The sequence below is a fragment of the Chrysochloris asiatica genome, unplaced genomic scaffold (genome assembly GCF_000296735.1).
Source record: "Chrysochloris asiatica unplaced genomic scaffold, ChrAsi1.0 scaffold00142, whole genome shotgun sequence".
NCBI lineage: Eukaryota > Metazoa > Chordata > Mammalia > Afrosoricida > Chrysochloridae > Chrysochloris > Chrysochloris asiatica.
This window is the reverse complement of record NW_006408660.1, coordinates 3,778,992-3,795,165: the sequence shown is the minus strand read 5'-3', so window position 1 is coordinate 3,795,165 and position 16,174 is coordinate 3,778,992.

The following is a 16,174-nucleotide window of genomic DNA, read 5'->3' as shown; positions in this document are numbered from 1 at the left end:
CTTTTTGAAACCTCCTCATGTGCACGTCCATGCTCATCACAGCACTATTCACAATAACAAAAACATGGAAGCAACCTAAATACCCATCCCAGAAGGGTGGATAAGCAAACTATGGTACATACACTCAATGGAATACTATGCAATGTTAACGAACAATGATAAATCTTGTGAAACACCTCATGACATGGATTAACCTGGAGGCCATTATGCTGAGTGAAATAAGACAACTATTGTCTGAGACTATTATTATAAGAAAAGGTTTTCACACAAAAAGACGTATTCTTTGATGACTACCGGGGGTGAGAGAGGATGGTAGGGGAAATCCTTAACTACAGAGTGGTCATATGTTAACTTAGGTGAAGAGAAAGGGAGCCTCAGCAAACATGGACGAAGGCAAAGGGAGATACTGGGAGGAGTACAAGAGTTAAAGGCAACAGAGGTAACTGTTATTATACACAATCCTGCAATAACAGTAATAACAGTCTGGGAGTGGAGACAGACATGCAAGCTGATCAGGTGTGGGAAGACTATACTCAGGAATATACATAGGATGGACAGAGGGTATTTCTATGCAAGTATTTATATATATTGCAAATATATCCATGAATATCACACAAGTGGGCAAAGTTAGGGAAAACTCTAAGCCATAACTAAACACATAGAGGGGCCTGGGGACTCAGGATCATGGTCTTGGGGACACCAAGGTCAAATGGTATAACATAGTCCACAAAGACATCCTACTGTGGTGAGTAGTGACTAGGGTCTTAAAAGCTTTTGAGAAATCATCAACGGTGCAACTATTGGTTGGTCTCTGTTAGGAGCAAAGAAGAATGAAGAAAACTGAAGATGTATGGAAACAAATCAGTCCAATGGACTAATGGATCATGAGAACTTCAGCAAACCCTGAGACCAGAAGAACTAGATGGTGCCAGGCTACCACTACCAATGGCTCTGAAAGGGATCACAGTAGAAAGTCCTGTATAGAGTGAGGTAAAAATATGAAATAAAAATGAAAATCATAAAAGAAGATCAGGCAGACACAGAGGACTAGAGTGGAGAGTGAAGCATCCAGCTGATATTAAGTGAGGGCGTATGCACAAGAACACCATACTTGCAGATAGTACCCACTTGACCTGGCTTCAATGGCTGGATGATCAGAACTCAACTAGAGGAAGAAAGAAGAGGGGGGATAAAAGAGTAATCCACTACAATCTGGTGAACTTGATCTATACTTTTGGATGTAGTAGCTCAAAAGAGGGAATGAATTTTTACAGCAAGGATCATTCCCACCCCCTCAGTACACAGGGTTGACAGGAATAGGCAACTTAGACATTGGCTACCCAAAATGGGGGGGAGGGGGAGCGTCTACAAAGGCACAAAATGACTGGTTTACAAGCTTTCACAAGAAAGCCTGTTTCTAGAGGGTGCGGGGAAAGGTAGAATCTCCACTGAGTGGTTTCCAACCTGTCTGGACAGGGCTGGTGGAAGGAGATGGGAATAAGACTCTTGTGGCTCAATAATGAATAACTGCTATCAGGACTAATTGTGATTGTTGCAAATGTAAAGGTAGACATTTTGTAACAAAAAGAAGGGAGTGGTTGATTTTATTGTCCAATAGAAGAGGTCCCTGGGACCATAAAGGGAGAAAAGGGGAGTATAGGACCCTACCCAGAGAAGCAGTGAAGTCAGAGATGGAGGCAGAGACGATGACATGGAGAAGTGGAGCAGTTGGGGACTCCAGACCCAGAGAGGGAGAGGGGCTGTGTGCTGACGGCCGGGAGGGCAGGCTTGCAGGGTGTGCCCTTTGGTTGGTTGATGATTCATGGAGGAGATAGAAATTATAGCAATGAAATGAAATACGATAGGATGAATGTAAAGCTGATGTTCTCTCATGTAAACTATCATTCAATTCACAATTAAATAAAGAAAAAGAAGAAGAGTGGACCATTAGTGGTCAGATAGAGACTGGTGGAACCCCTAAGACTATGGCCCTTACTCATTCTTCAGGCCTGGAATTGAAGTCATTAATCCCTGTGGCTCTGTTTTCAACCAATGATAGCCAGGTCTGAAATAGGAACAATAGCACTAGGAACGCACACCTAAATAATCAATCATTTGAGATCAAAGGACAGCATTCTTTCTTACACAGCTGGTGGGACTGTAAAGTGGTACAATCACTATGGAAAAGTACATGACAGGGTGCTTTCTCAAAAAGTTGGACCTGGAAATTCCATATGGCTCAGCAATCCCTCTACTTGGTTTATGCCCTCAAGAAATAGGAGCCATGACATAAATAGATATATGCAGCACTATTTACAATAACAAAAAGATGGAAACAGCTGAAGTGCCCATCAGCAGAAGAATGGTTAAACAAACTATGGTATATACACACACTGGAATACTATATGATGTTGAAAAATAGCCATGAATCTGCAAAGCACTCCATAACATGATAAACCTGGAGGACATTATGCTGAGTGAAATTAGTCAATGACAAATATTTTATGAAAACACTCTTGTAAAAAGTCAAGAAAAAATTTCCATGCTAAAAGAAACATTCTGTGTTAGTTACCAGGGTTGGGAGGGAAGGAAGAACTGTTCACTGGCTAGAGGGTAGATACGTGTTAACTTGGGTGACAGAGAAGGCAATATACAAGAGGGAGGTTGGCAGAAGAAAGATGAAGGAAGATGAGGACAGGAAGAGGTAAAAGAGTTAAAGGGAATAGAGGTAAATACTGTTAACTGCTGGTCCATGGAAGGATTGTAAATAGTGAAATTTAGAAAGTATATGATTTGCTGAATGTAAACCTGATCATTTGCCCTCTAAGCCTTCATTCAGTTCACAATAAAAAGTTTATAAACAAAAAAGAAGATGCTGTGGAGCACAGTTCTACTGTGACACACATGGAAAAAGGACGGGAGCAGTATTTGTGGACAGACAAAGTTCAGAGGGCAGGGAGAGGAAGGAAAGGAGGAGGAATGTAAACAGGAAACACAGGGAGGAAGTATAACAAGTGATGTTACATTGAGGGGATTGTAATTAATGACATAAAATAAAATGGGTATGAATTGCTGAATAGAAAACTGGTTTGCTCTGTAAAACTTCACCCCATTCACAATAAAAAGTTTTAGAAATGCTATTAAATATTATTTGTTAAAGTTTAGCAAATGCCAGACATTAAAACTATATTTCACCACTCTTCTGTCAGAAACCCTGGTGGCGCAGCAGTTAAGCACTCAGCTTCTAACTAAAAGGTCTGTAGTTGGAACCCACCAATCAGTCTGTGGGAAAAAATGAGGCCATCTACTTCCCTAAAGATTTATAGTCATAGAAACCCTACGGGTCTGCCCTATAGGGTTGCTGTGAATCAGAATCAACTCAATGACAGTGAGTTTCTGTCAGTTTATTACACTGTGGTAGCTTGCATGTTCCTATGATGCTGGAAGCTATATCACCAATATTTCAAATACCAGTAGGATCGTCCATTGTGATAGGTTTCAGCAGAGCCTCCGGACTAAGATGTGAGGAGGAAGGACCTACCTGGTTGAAAATTAGTTAGTGAAAACCACATGGATCACAGCAGGACACTGTCCAATCGCATGCTTTGGACACGTCATCAAGACTATAACACCTCTATAAGAAACAGACAAATAATCCAATTAAAAAATGAGCACAGGTCATGAACAGACAATTCACCAAGGAAGACATTTGGGCATCCAATAAACATATGAAGAATGTTCACAATCAAATCAAAACAATTATTAAATATCACCTCACACCAACAATAACAGCAAAGTTCAAAACAGCAGAGGGCAGTAAATACTGGCAAGGATTTGTAGAGACTGGTATCCTCCTACATTGCTGGTGGCACTGTAAAAAAAACCACTCTGGAAAATGGTATGGCACTTCTTCAGAAAGCTGAAATTAAAAATACCTTCTTGTTGTTGTTAAGTGACTTCAAGTCGATTCCGACCCATAGCGACCCTGTATAGGGTTTCCAAGGAGTAGCTGGTGAGCTTGAACCACCTATCTTTGCAGTTCAAACGACTTTGCAGTCTGACACATTAGCCCACAGCGTCACACCAGAAATATCTTATAATCCAGCAATTCCTCTACTTGATATATATCCACAAGAAATATGAGCCAGAACATGAGTAGATATATGCACATCAATGTTTATTGAAGCACTATTCACAACAGCAAAAAAGATGGAGATAGCCTAAGTGCACATCGATGGAAGAATGGATAAACAAACTTTGGTACATACATGCAATGGAATACTATGCTACCTTGAAGAATAACCATGAAGCTGCAAAATACCTCATCTGTGTGTGTTTCTTCTATTCTTGTTATCTGATGCCTCTCAGAAGTGGTTAGGTTTAAGTCACGCCTGACAGAATGCAAGGGAAGCTCTGTTTCCAAACAGGATCATGTTTATAGGTACAGGGCTGGTATAGTGGGTTACGTGATGGGCTGCTAACCACATAGGCAGCAGGTCACGTCCACTAGACACGCTACAAGATAAAAAGGAAGGTTTCTTCTCCCATAAAGATTTATAGCCTCAGAAATCCTGCCTAGGGTCAGAATCGATTCAATGGCAGTGGGTTTTAGGGTTCATGGCTTCCACAAACAATTCAATCTGTAATGCCTGCTCTTTCCACAACATCATTCCTAGTTGAAGGCAGCCCAGCCTGCAAGCCACCCAGACTTGAGCCCTTTGAGTTCCATCACTCCTACATCACACACACCCAAGTCATCATGCCAAAGATTGTGGAGTCTGTCATAGTTCGTGTGTGTGTGTGTTGTTGTTGTTGTTTTGCTTTATAGAGAACTTGGTATGTACCAGGAAAATGTATTCAAGATGCTTCAAGCTTTCTCCCCTTAAATCCTTCCAGCAGTCAACCTTCAACATTTTATTCTACTGCCCTGCACATACACCCCTCTGTCTGGTAACCACACCCCTGCTTTCCTCTGGAATGGCATCCCTTTTCCACCCTCTGTTCATGTAGCTTAGGTCAGGTCAACCCACACACCCTTTCAAAGGGCAACCAGTGATCCAGGCCTGACAATGATTCTATCTACTCACATCTCACCCCTCTGGCCAGGAGGACTGGCTGGGATTGAGCATGTGACCTATGGTGATCCAATCACATATTTTTAATGAGAACTATTAGGAAAGAGGTGCTCTCTTTCATAGGAGTTACTGAGAAAGTGGAGGATACGCCCAGAGATACTGGCAGCCGTCTTGCCACCATGAGGAGAGAGATGGTCAAAATAAAGCCAACACTGAGGAATAGAAAAATTACTGCAAATATTTTTGGAGCCTGTGAATCAAGCCATCCCTGAGCTTGAACTAGTCTCTAATGAGCATGTAACACAAACAGCTATCTTAGTGAGAATGAAAGAAGAGTGTCACAGGCAGACCAATGAAGTATATGCAAAGGTCCTGAGGCATGTGGTGAAACAGAAAGAAAGTCGCTGTATCTCAGGTGCAGAGTACAGTGATAGGCAAGAGTTTCCACTTGGTCTCAGAGGTCTCTGCAGGTGCCAGACCATGTAGGGCCAGCCACAGTAAGAATCCAGATCTTTATTCTAAAGGTAATGGGAAACGTTTCAGGAAGGGAGGGATAATCATGAGATTTGGAGCTTGAAAAGCTCACTGGGGTTGCTTTGAAGTTAGGGGAAGGAGGTAAGCAGGGAGGAAGTTAGGGAGTTACTGGGAGACTATTATAACCAGCAGCTGAAAGGAACAAGAAGCCTGAGGCAGCGTGCTTGTTACATGTCCAACCTGTTGCCCTTGGAAAGATCATACGGAGCAGGCAGGCTGGGCGCATCTTCTACCTTTGTAGCAACACAGTGTGAAAACCAATGAGACTGCCAAGCAGGATTTGCCGCATGCCAGCAGCCTGCCCTAGCCACCAAATTATGGACAATGAACACAATCAATAAATCTCCAGTCTCTGAGCGGGAGCGCTGTTTTGCATACAGATGACCACTAAGTAAGGAGCCTTAAGCTGTATCCTTGGTTGAATTTGAAATTACGCATAAGCTTGGAAGAGCCTGAACGCTGGGAAAACTCTGTCTGCCAGCCAGGGACCATTTTACCTGTTTGTTTGTCTCTTCTTATTGCAGGCTTCAATAATTTCTTCTAAATATTTTCCTTGAGTTATTTTTTTTTTAATGTCAGATGTTAACTCTGAAAGGAAAAGGATCTTTTTCAGCAGAGAAAATAGATAACATCACCTTCACCAAGCAATCAAGGTTGACATCATCAATCAAGGGACAAATGACAACACAGGCCTCCCGATGGAGACAGACACAGCCTGAATCAAATCTCAAGGATACAATCAAACCAACCTAAATTGAGAGACATGGGACAGAACAACCAGCCTGTGCTCTTCAATCACCGATGTCAGGAAAGATCAGAAAAAGACAGGGGGATGCTTCCAAGTCACAGGAAACTGAAGAAAAATGACTTCTGAGTCCAAAGCATGATCTCTGATTGACTCCTGGTTTACAAATAAAAAATAAAAGCAAAAAACAACTGTAAAAAGAACCCTGGTGTGGTGTTGTAAGATAAGCACTGGACTGCTAACCACAAGGTCAGTGGTTCAAACCCACCAGCCACTCCTCAGAAACCCTATACAGGGTTACTATGAATCAAAGCTGACTCAACAACACATAACAACAACAACACAGCTACAAAAGACTTCATTAGGATAATTGGCGAAATAGAAATATCAACACTGTGTTAGAGAATAGGGTTGTCTGAATGTTACATTTCAAGAGTGTGAAATTATAGTGTGGACGTGAAGAAAAGGATGATCCTGTTCTTAGAGGCACACTGTGGTACTGAGAGATGACGTGTCAAGCTGGTTGCACCTCATTCATAGAAAAAAATGATAGTATAGACGGATGGTTGGTTGGATGAGATAGATTGGTAGTAGTGGTGGTCATGTGTCATCGAGTCGGTTCTGACTCATAGCACCCTGTATAGGGTTTCTGAGGCTGTAAATCTTTACAGAAGCAGAAAGCCTCATCTTTCTCCCATGGAGCAGCTGGTGGATTCAAACTGCTGATCTTGTGGTTATCAGCCCAACGTGTAACCCACTATGCTACCAGAGCACCTTAGATAGGTAGATAGGTAAGTCTATTGAGCACAAATAGAAAAAAAATGCCAACAATAGCTGCATCTGGTTGAAGAATATTTGAATACACTTCACAGGAACAGATCACCAGGTGTTTTTTCTGCATAACTGCTTGTGGGGAGTTCTAACTGCCAAGCTTTTGATTAGCAGCTGAGCACTTAACATTGTACCACTAAGGTTTCTGCTTTTCCTGGAAAAGTCTCAGTTCACAGCTGTAACCCCAATATCATTATTCATAACACCCTCTAAAATGAATGCTCATTCTAGTTAGATCCAGATTGGCTAAAGGGGAGAGAAAATGTCACCTTCTTCTGATTAGTATGATGTCAGCTTATATTCACTCATTCATTCAACAAATATGCACCAGATGTGTGCCAGCAGATAGGTCTACAAAGCCAACCATATCCCTGCCTTCCTTAACATGATCCACAAAGACCATGTTTTGTATCCACTTGGTGAGTCATGACTGGAATTTTAAAAGTTTGTGAGAAGCCATCTAAGGTGCAACTATTGGTCTTTCCCAATCCAGAGCAAAGAAGAATAAATAAAACTGAAGATGCAAGGAAATGATTAGTCCAATGGACTAATGAACCAGGCAAACCTCAGCCTCCACAACCCTGAGGCCAGAACTAGGTGATGCCCAGCTACCACTACCAACTCCTCTGAAAGGGATCACATTAGAAGGTCCTGGATGTAGTGTGACAAAAAGTTCCAAAGTGTTAGGGAAGAAGGGGGAATGGAAACAGGAAACACAGGAAGGAAGTGGGATAAATGATGTTACATTGTGGGGATTGCAATCAATGACACGAAACAAAATATGTATGAATTGTTGAATGGAAAATCCATTTGCTCTGTTAACCTTCACCCAATTCATATTTTACAAAATGATTCCTGCTCTCAGGGAGCTGATGGTCTAAAACAGGATGGGTAAATGATAAGCCCGGGACCAAATTCAGCTCACTGCATATCTTTGTGTGGCCCACGGACTAAGGAAGATTTGAAATGTTTAAATGGTAGTGGGGGGGGGGCGGGGGGAAATCAAAAGAAAAATGGTATCTCATTGAAGGGGAGTCATATGAAATTCAAATTTCAATGTCATTTTCATATATAAAGTTTTGTATTCACTGCCATACAACCACACTCACTTGTCTATTGTATTGTCTACAGTTGCAGAATTGATCAGTCATGACAGAAATTGTATGGTCCAAAGAGCATAAAGTATTGACTATCTGGCCCGCCTTTGTATATATAAAAAAAAGTCTGTCCATCTGTGGTCTAATATTGTGTTTCTCATTGTAGTGAAAGATGAATAAGATAATGTATTTACGGCAATACACAGCCTGGCACTTAATAAGTGTGCTGAATCAATGTGTGTTGGCTGGCTGCCTCAATTTACTCATCTGGAAAATGAAAATCATAATAGCATCTACCTTGTGGGTTTGAGAAGAGTAGCATTTAATAATCGGCTATTATCTGGAGTTCTACTTCTGAAAATCACACAGTGCAAATCCTATGGATCACAATGGTCCAATCATCAACCATTTCGTGAAAATGGTGCAGGACCAGATAATGCTTCCTTCTGTTTTCCATGAGGCAACACACAATAATATCGTACCTAGGAAGGGTGAGGTCTAGTCCTAATCCCTTTGGAATAGTGTCTCATAAAAGGGGAGAACAGACATGGAAACAAGTCACATACAGGAAAGACAGACACCGTGAGAAGAAGGCGGCAGATAAATCCACAAGTAACAAAGAACACCAAGGATGCCGGCAACCATGAGAAATTAGGAAAGAATTCCTCTCTCAGAGCCCCCAAGAAGAAATTGCCATAGCTGGGACCATGATTTGGACGTTTAGCCTCCAGAACTGTGTTTAAATCACCCACTTAGTGTTATTTTATGGCAGTCTTAGGAGACTAAGAGGTCTGGGTAAACTCTAATACAACTCATGATCCTTCTTGTTTGAAGCCATTAGCTGGTAGATTCATATGACATAGGAATAGCCTATGTCAAGGGCCTGCAAGACATTCCCAAGCTCTATAGGAAGTATGGAGGGAGCTCTGGTGGCGTAGTGGTTACAAGTTGGGTTGCTAACCTCAAGGTCAGCAGTCCGAAACTACCAGCTGTTCTATGGGAAAAAGATAAGGCTTTCTGATCCCGTAAAGACTTACAGCCTCAGAAACCCTATACAGGGTTTGCTATAAGTCGGAACCAACTCCATGGCATATAACCAACCATAGGAAATATGGAGTCCTGGTGTGGCACAGCAGGATAATGCACTTGACCGCAAAGTCGATTTGAACAATAAGATCGGCGGTTCCAACTCACCAGCTCTTCCTCGTAAACCCTATGCAGGGTCACTATGAGTCAGAACCAACTCAATGGCACTAAACAATAGGAAGTACATGTGTTTATTGAGCACTTGATATATACCAGTTCATCCATTGCCATTAAACTTCTCAACAACCCTTCACAAAAGGTAGGTTTCACTATCTTCATCTTCCAAAAACAGACGCAGAGGATAGAAGGCCTTAACTGACTAGCCCATGGCCACACAACTAGTAAGTGGCAAAACCAGGACCCAAGCCCCAGTCCATGGGTTTCCAAAGTTTTGACTTTCCCAAGGACATGCCTAGAATGGAATACACTGTCTCCACCTGTAGCCTAAAACTCAAATGTATTTTTAAACCAAAATGCATATTTTAACTTTCCCTAAGCAGAAACCTGATGGTTTGTTCTTAAATCTAAAGCTAGGAATCATATGGTTCTAAACAAGGATTTGAGTTCATTTTCAAATGTGGAAGAGGTATGAACCTCAATAAGTCCCTTCACAATGGGACGCCACTAGAGCATAATTTGTATGGCTGAGGCTCTGGGCTTTTCTCTGTCCATAACTCTAGCTTTTGTTAAGACAGTTTCTAAAGCTTTCATACTAAGTAGCGCTTTGGTGGAATCAACCCTTTAGAAAGAAGGAAATTGATTTTAGTGTAAGGGGGAAATGGTAATATGAAAAGCAACATTCAAGCATGTATGAATGAAGATTTGAAAAAAAACAACTACTTTTTGCAAGTCGAGAAATCTGTCAGAGCCCATACATCTGCCACCTCCCAAGCAGACTTTAATTTTAGTACTTGCTTCCTTTCATTTCTTTTACCATCTTCCCTTTTGGATTTAACATATGCTTGGGATTTCACAAACTTAATTTTGGTAGGTGTGATGCTTAAAAATATCTGAAATTATGTTCAACATTTTATGATGTTTGTCTTGTTAAGATTATGTCTTTCGTTTTTTTTTTTATTGTTGTTGTTTTAACTCTATAAGCTAGACATCATGGATATCTTGGTGATATTAAATAACTCTCAGATCTGTATCCAGATGTGGACTGACCCAACCACCGGTGTAATTTACAAAGGCTTTATATCCCAAGGGGAATTCTCCAGTCTGCATTGTTTCTCCAACTATGAACCTGCCATGAATTCCCCAGGGATTATGTAACAATACAGATTTGGGTTCAGTGGGGTCATGTGGGGCTGAAGACACTACATTTACAGGCCCCAGGAGAGACTGAAAGGAGCTCTGGTAGCATAGTGGTTACGAATCTTGCTGCTAATCTCAGGGTCAGCAGTTCAAAACTACCAGATGTTCTGCGGGATAAAGACGAGGCTTTCTGCTCCCGTAAAGATTTACAGCCTTGGAAACCCTGTACAGGGTCGCTATGAGTCGGAACCGACTCCACAGCACATAACAATGACAACAATAGGAGAGACTGAGGCTTGATTGGTGGAGCTTCACGGAGCTTGTGAGTCTCCATTCACCTGTGGACTAAACTACCCAGGCCATTTAGCACAGTGGCTTACAGATGGTTTAGACCAATGGAAGGCAGCAGCTGGAGACAGGAAGACTGGAGGAGAGAGCCCTTCGGTGCTTGCAGCTCCCACCCTAGAGTCTTCCTCTCTGGTTCCAGAAGGTACCAGATTTCAGGAGCATTGCTTCCCCCACACCAACCCCACTCCATGTCCTTCAGACCTAAGAGTGCTGTGCTCAGCAAAGTAATGGGTACCCAAGGATATTCACACCTCAACCCCTGGAACCACAGCAAAAGGCAGTTAGAGCTGTAACTATGTTAACCATCTTCTCCACCCTGCTGGAGTGATGTCCTCACTCAGGTCCTAGCTTTCTCCCAGAATTCCTCAGGGGTGGGGATGCAGTTTGGTGAAATGAAGAGGACATGAAATTTGAAGTCAGATAGACCTACCATTGCCATCAACTCGATTCCAGGCAATAGAGCAGAACTGCTCTCATAGTCTTTATGGAAGCGGACTGCTATAGATTTCGTCCATGGAGTAGCCGGTGGGTTCAATCGGCAGGCCTTTTGGGGAGAAGTCCAGCACTTTAACCACTCTACCACCAGGGCCCCACCAGACAGACTTTCCTGGGCTCAAACTACCTTCCCTTTTATGAGTGGGACATTACATAATTTAGTGACTACTCCTGAACCTTAGTTAGTTAGTACACGTATTTGTAAAATGAAGATTAACATTCATCCCATAGCTACTGAGCACCAGGTATGAAGCGAGGTGCTGGGTATATGGAGTTAAGCAAAACAGACAGCGGAAGGTGCCTCCCTTGAAAGTTTAGAAATAATGTACATACATCCAGCTTCTGGTAGTGTTTGGCACATAACTGTCATTTAGCAAATGCGAGATATCGTCGTCTTCTGATCCCTTGGTCATGTACAATAGTTTGTTTCCATCTCCAATTCAGCCCGTGTGTGTTCTTTCCCTAAATGGGCCATGAAGACAGATATTTCTTTTGTATTCCCCACAGCAGCTAGTCTGATGCTGGCTCATTGTGCTCATTAAAAAGGGGTTGAATGAATGCTTGCCTACATTGTTCGTTTGGAGCTTTTGATTCTGAAAGAAAATCTGAAATCATTCTCAACTCACTAGCTAGGATAATTACAGCGGGTCTCGAGTGGAGACTAGCACAGAGCTTTGGCGTCCTGGGAGTGCTGAGAATGTGCTGCCCAAACTGTTCTCCTCATCCCCACTGAGAATTCCAATCACAGCCAGACCAGAGCTGCAACTCACACAAGAGTGTGTTCTGTCCCTAAAGACAGGGAGTTTATAGAAATGGATCCTGGTGACATTTCCCGTCATGTCAGTTAGAATTTGTTCAGTTTCTTCCTAAACTCTAACAAGACAGGCAAGGTTATACCCAAAAGACTGAATGCAGAAGCTTTAAAAGCTAATGGTCTGCCAGTGTTCACTGCAACATTATTCACAATAGCCAAAAGGTAGGGACAACCCAAGTGTCCACCAACAGATGAAGAGATGAAGAAAGTGGTCAAACCATGTAATGGAATATTATTCAACCACTGCAGTACAATGTAGAAGTACTTCATTGTCTCTTCTTGCTATTGTCTATGTCACTCCTACCAAACTACTTTTTCCTGATGGGTCTGAGTAATAGATGGTGGGGGAAGATGTTGATTCAGTTGTGAGTTGTGAGTGATTAACAGGGTTAACTCTGAAAACTTGGAACTCTCATGTGGATATATAATGAGCTATCTCAGAAGCAGGAGCTGGGGAATCTCACTACCATCAAAGAACCAGGAGTGGAGCACATCCATTGGACCCAGAGATCCTTAAGCAGAACTAAGAGCCAGAGCATGAGACAGAGCAGTGGATTTCCTGGCCCATGGAGCAACTAAAGCTGAGTGCCTTTGGGCAGAAGGATCACTTGTGGAGTGGGGTGCCTCTAGATACTTAATTGGAGAGCTAGGTTTGTTGACCCAAGGAGCTAGAGCCAAGTGCCTTCAGGCTGAGGCTTAGAGTGGAGTGGTGTGTGCCCTGTGAGCATTTATCAGCAGCCCTTTCTGAAAGAGCTTTGTAATATTGACCGGGTAATATAATGAAATACAAATTTCATTACACTGAACCATGACCTTTCACCTATCAGACTAACAAGGACACAAAAGTTTAGCAACATGTTGAGGTTGTAAAGGTGTGGGCAAACATGCCTGCTCATCTATTGTTGGTGGGGATATAGTTCCGCTCAGTTTCATTGGGGGATAATATGACATCATTTATGACTGGTATTTCTCTGCTATTCATAAGGTTTTCAGTGACTAAATATTCGGAAGTAGTTTGTCACTCCTTCTTCCTAGTCTGCCTTCGTCTGGAAGCTCATCTGAAACCTGTCCACCTTGGGTGACCCTGCTGGTATTTAAAATACCGGTATCATAGCTTTCAGAATCACAGCAACTCACAAGCCACCACAGTACAACAAACTGACAGACTTTTACTGGATATCAATGATCACAGCTTTGGGTGTGGATTACATCTCAATGTAAAGAAAACAAAAATCCTCACCACTGGACCAATCAACAACATTCTTATCAATGGAGAAAAGATTGAAGTTGTCAAGGACTTCATTCTTATAGGATCAACTATCAACATGGAAGCAGCAGTCAAGAAATCAAATGACGTATTGCATTAGGCAAACCTACTGCACAAGACTTTTTAAAGTGTTGAAGAGCAAAGATGTCAGCTTGAGGACTAAGGTGCACCTGACCCAAGCCATGGTATTTTCAATAACCTTGTATGTATGCGAAAACTGGACAGTGCATAAGGAAGACCGTAGAAGAATTGATGCCTTTGAGTTATGGTGTTGGAGGAGAATACTAAAAGTGCCATGGGCTGCCAAAAGAACCAATAGATCCGTTTTGGAAGAAGTGCAGCCAGAATGCTCCTTGGAGGCCAAGATAGCCAAACTTCATCTCTCATACTTCAGACATATTGTCAGGAGGGACCAGTCGCTAGAGAAGGATATCATGTTTGGTAAGGAGGAGGGTCAGAGAAAAAGAGAAAGACCCCAAATGAGATGGATTGACCATGTGCCAGCCAAGATGGACTCAAGCGTGGCAACAGTAGTGAGGTTGGCCCAGGATCGGGCAGTGTTTCATTCTGCTGTGCATAAGGTCGCTATGGGTCGGTACCCACTTGATGGCACCTAACAACAACAAATGACTGGTGTGGCACTATAGGAATAAGTACTGGGCTGCTAACCACAAGGTCAGCGGTTCAAACCTACCAGCCACTCCTTTGAAGCCCTATACAGGGTCACTGTGAGTCGGAACCAACTGGGCAGTACTTAAAAACAAAGTTAACCTTTTAACTTCCTAAATAAACCCAATAACTGACGTATGATGTCTGAGTTCTGTGTAGCCATTGCTGTGAATTTTCAAACCCAGTTGCATAGGGTAGTATGGGAAAGATGATTGGTGACATGTTTTGAAGACACAAAGAGAAATAAAGCTCTGATCCATGCAATGGCATGGACGACACTTGAAAACCTTGTCCTACATGAAATACACCAGATACAAGAAGGCAAAGAGTGTGTGATCCTACTTATATGAAATCTCTAGAATAGACATATGCATAGAAACAGAAATAGATACATACATACATACATGAGAGGTTATTTACAAGAGGCTAGAGGGAGCGAGAAAAGTAAAGCTGATGCTTACAGGGCACAGTTTCTGTTTGGGGTGATGAGACGGTTTAGAAATAAATAATGGTGATTGAAAAAGAATGTTTTTCTTTTTTAGATAGGAAATTAAAGTTTATTCAATTTAAAAATAATAGACCCATACCCAATAGAAAAGTCAGACAAAATAAAGAGCTTGCACAAAAATTAATGTAAAGTATTATGAAAAGATGCTCAACCTCACTTCTAGGGAAATGCAGATTTCATAACTTTTGACCTATTTGACAAGGATATAAAAGTTTAGGTAAAGGCACAACTATTGTTCGTGGGGATATAGTTCAGGTCAGCTTCATTGGGGGATAATTTGGCATTATCTATCCGAATGACTAAGGAGCTCTGGTAGCATGATGGTTACGAATTGGGCTGTGAACAGCAAGGCCAGCAGTTTGAAACTAGAGCTGCTCCGCAGGAGAAAGATGAGGCTTTCTGCTCCCATATAGATTTACAGCCTCGGAAACCCTGTTCAGGGTCGCTATGGGTTGGAACCGACTTGATGGCACTTAACAACAACAACACACAAGTGACTGGTGTGGCACTATAGGAATAAGTACTGGACTGCTAAGTACAAGATTACTAGTTGAAACCACTCCTCGAACCCTATACAGGGTCGCTATGAGTCAAAACCAACTCAATGGCACTTAACAGCATCCAAATGACAAGTACAGATCCCCTTAGAACCAGCACTTTTATCCAAAGTTACTAGTTACACTCAAGTCGAGTCCTCCATATGTGGAAGGGCGCATCTCCCTGTAAACCGCACCCTAAACTTCTTTCCACAGCATTTATTACACTTGGAATTGTTGTCAGGTGCCATCAAGTTGTTTCCGGCTCATAGTGACCCTATGCACAAAAGAATGAAACCATGCCCAGACCCGCACCATCCTCACAATTGCTACATTTGAACCCATTGCGGCTGCCGATGTGCCAATCCATCTCACTGGGGGCCGTCCTCTTTTCTGCCAGCCCTTTACCTTACCAAGCATGTTCTTCTCCAGGGTCTCGTCCCGCCTGACAATATGTCCAAAAATATAAGAGACAGTCTCGCCATCCTCGCCTCCAAGGAGTATGGTGGGTGTACTTCTTCCAAGACAGATTTGCTTATTCTTCTGGCAGCCCCCGGCACTTTCAATATTCTTCTCCAACACCATAACTCCAGCGCATCAGTTCTTCTACACTTGGAATTAGTCATCTAGTTTCTGTCTTCCTTTTTTTGACTTAGCATCCTACATCTTCCATAGTGCTTATCCTAAGTATAATGAACTACCTTACTTGTATGAGGGGGTTCGTGGGGAAATTCCATTGTTTTTTAATACAATTTTCCACAAAATTTTAAAGGCCCATTATATAAGGCCTGTCTTGCCTGCAGAATGGTAGCTCTTGAGGACATCCACCATGTTTTATTTCATTCATTGCAGTCTCCCCAGTAACTTGTACATGGGCAGTGCCTGGCATTTCAAAGGATCTCCATTATTATT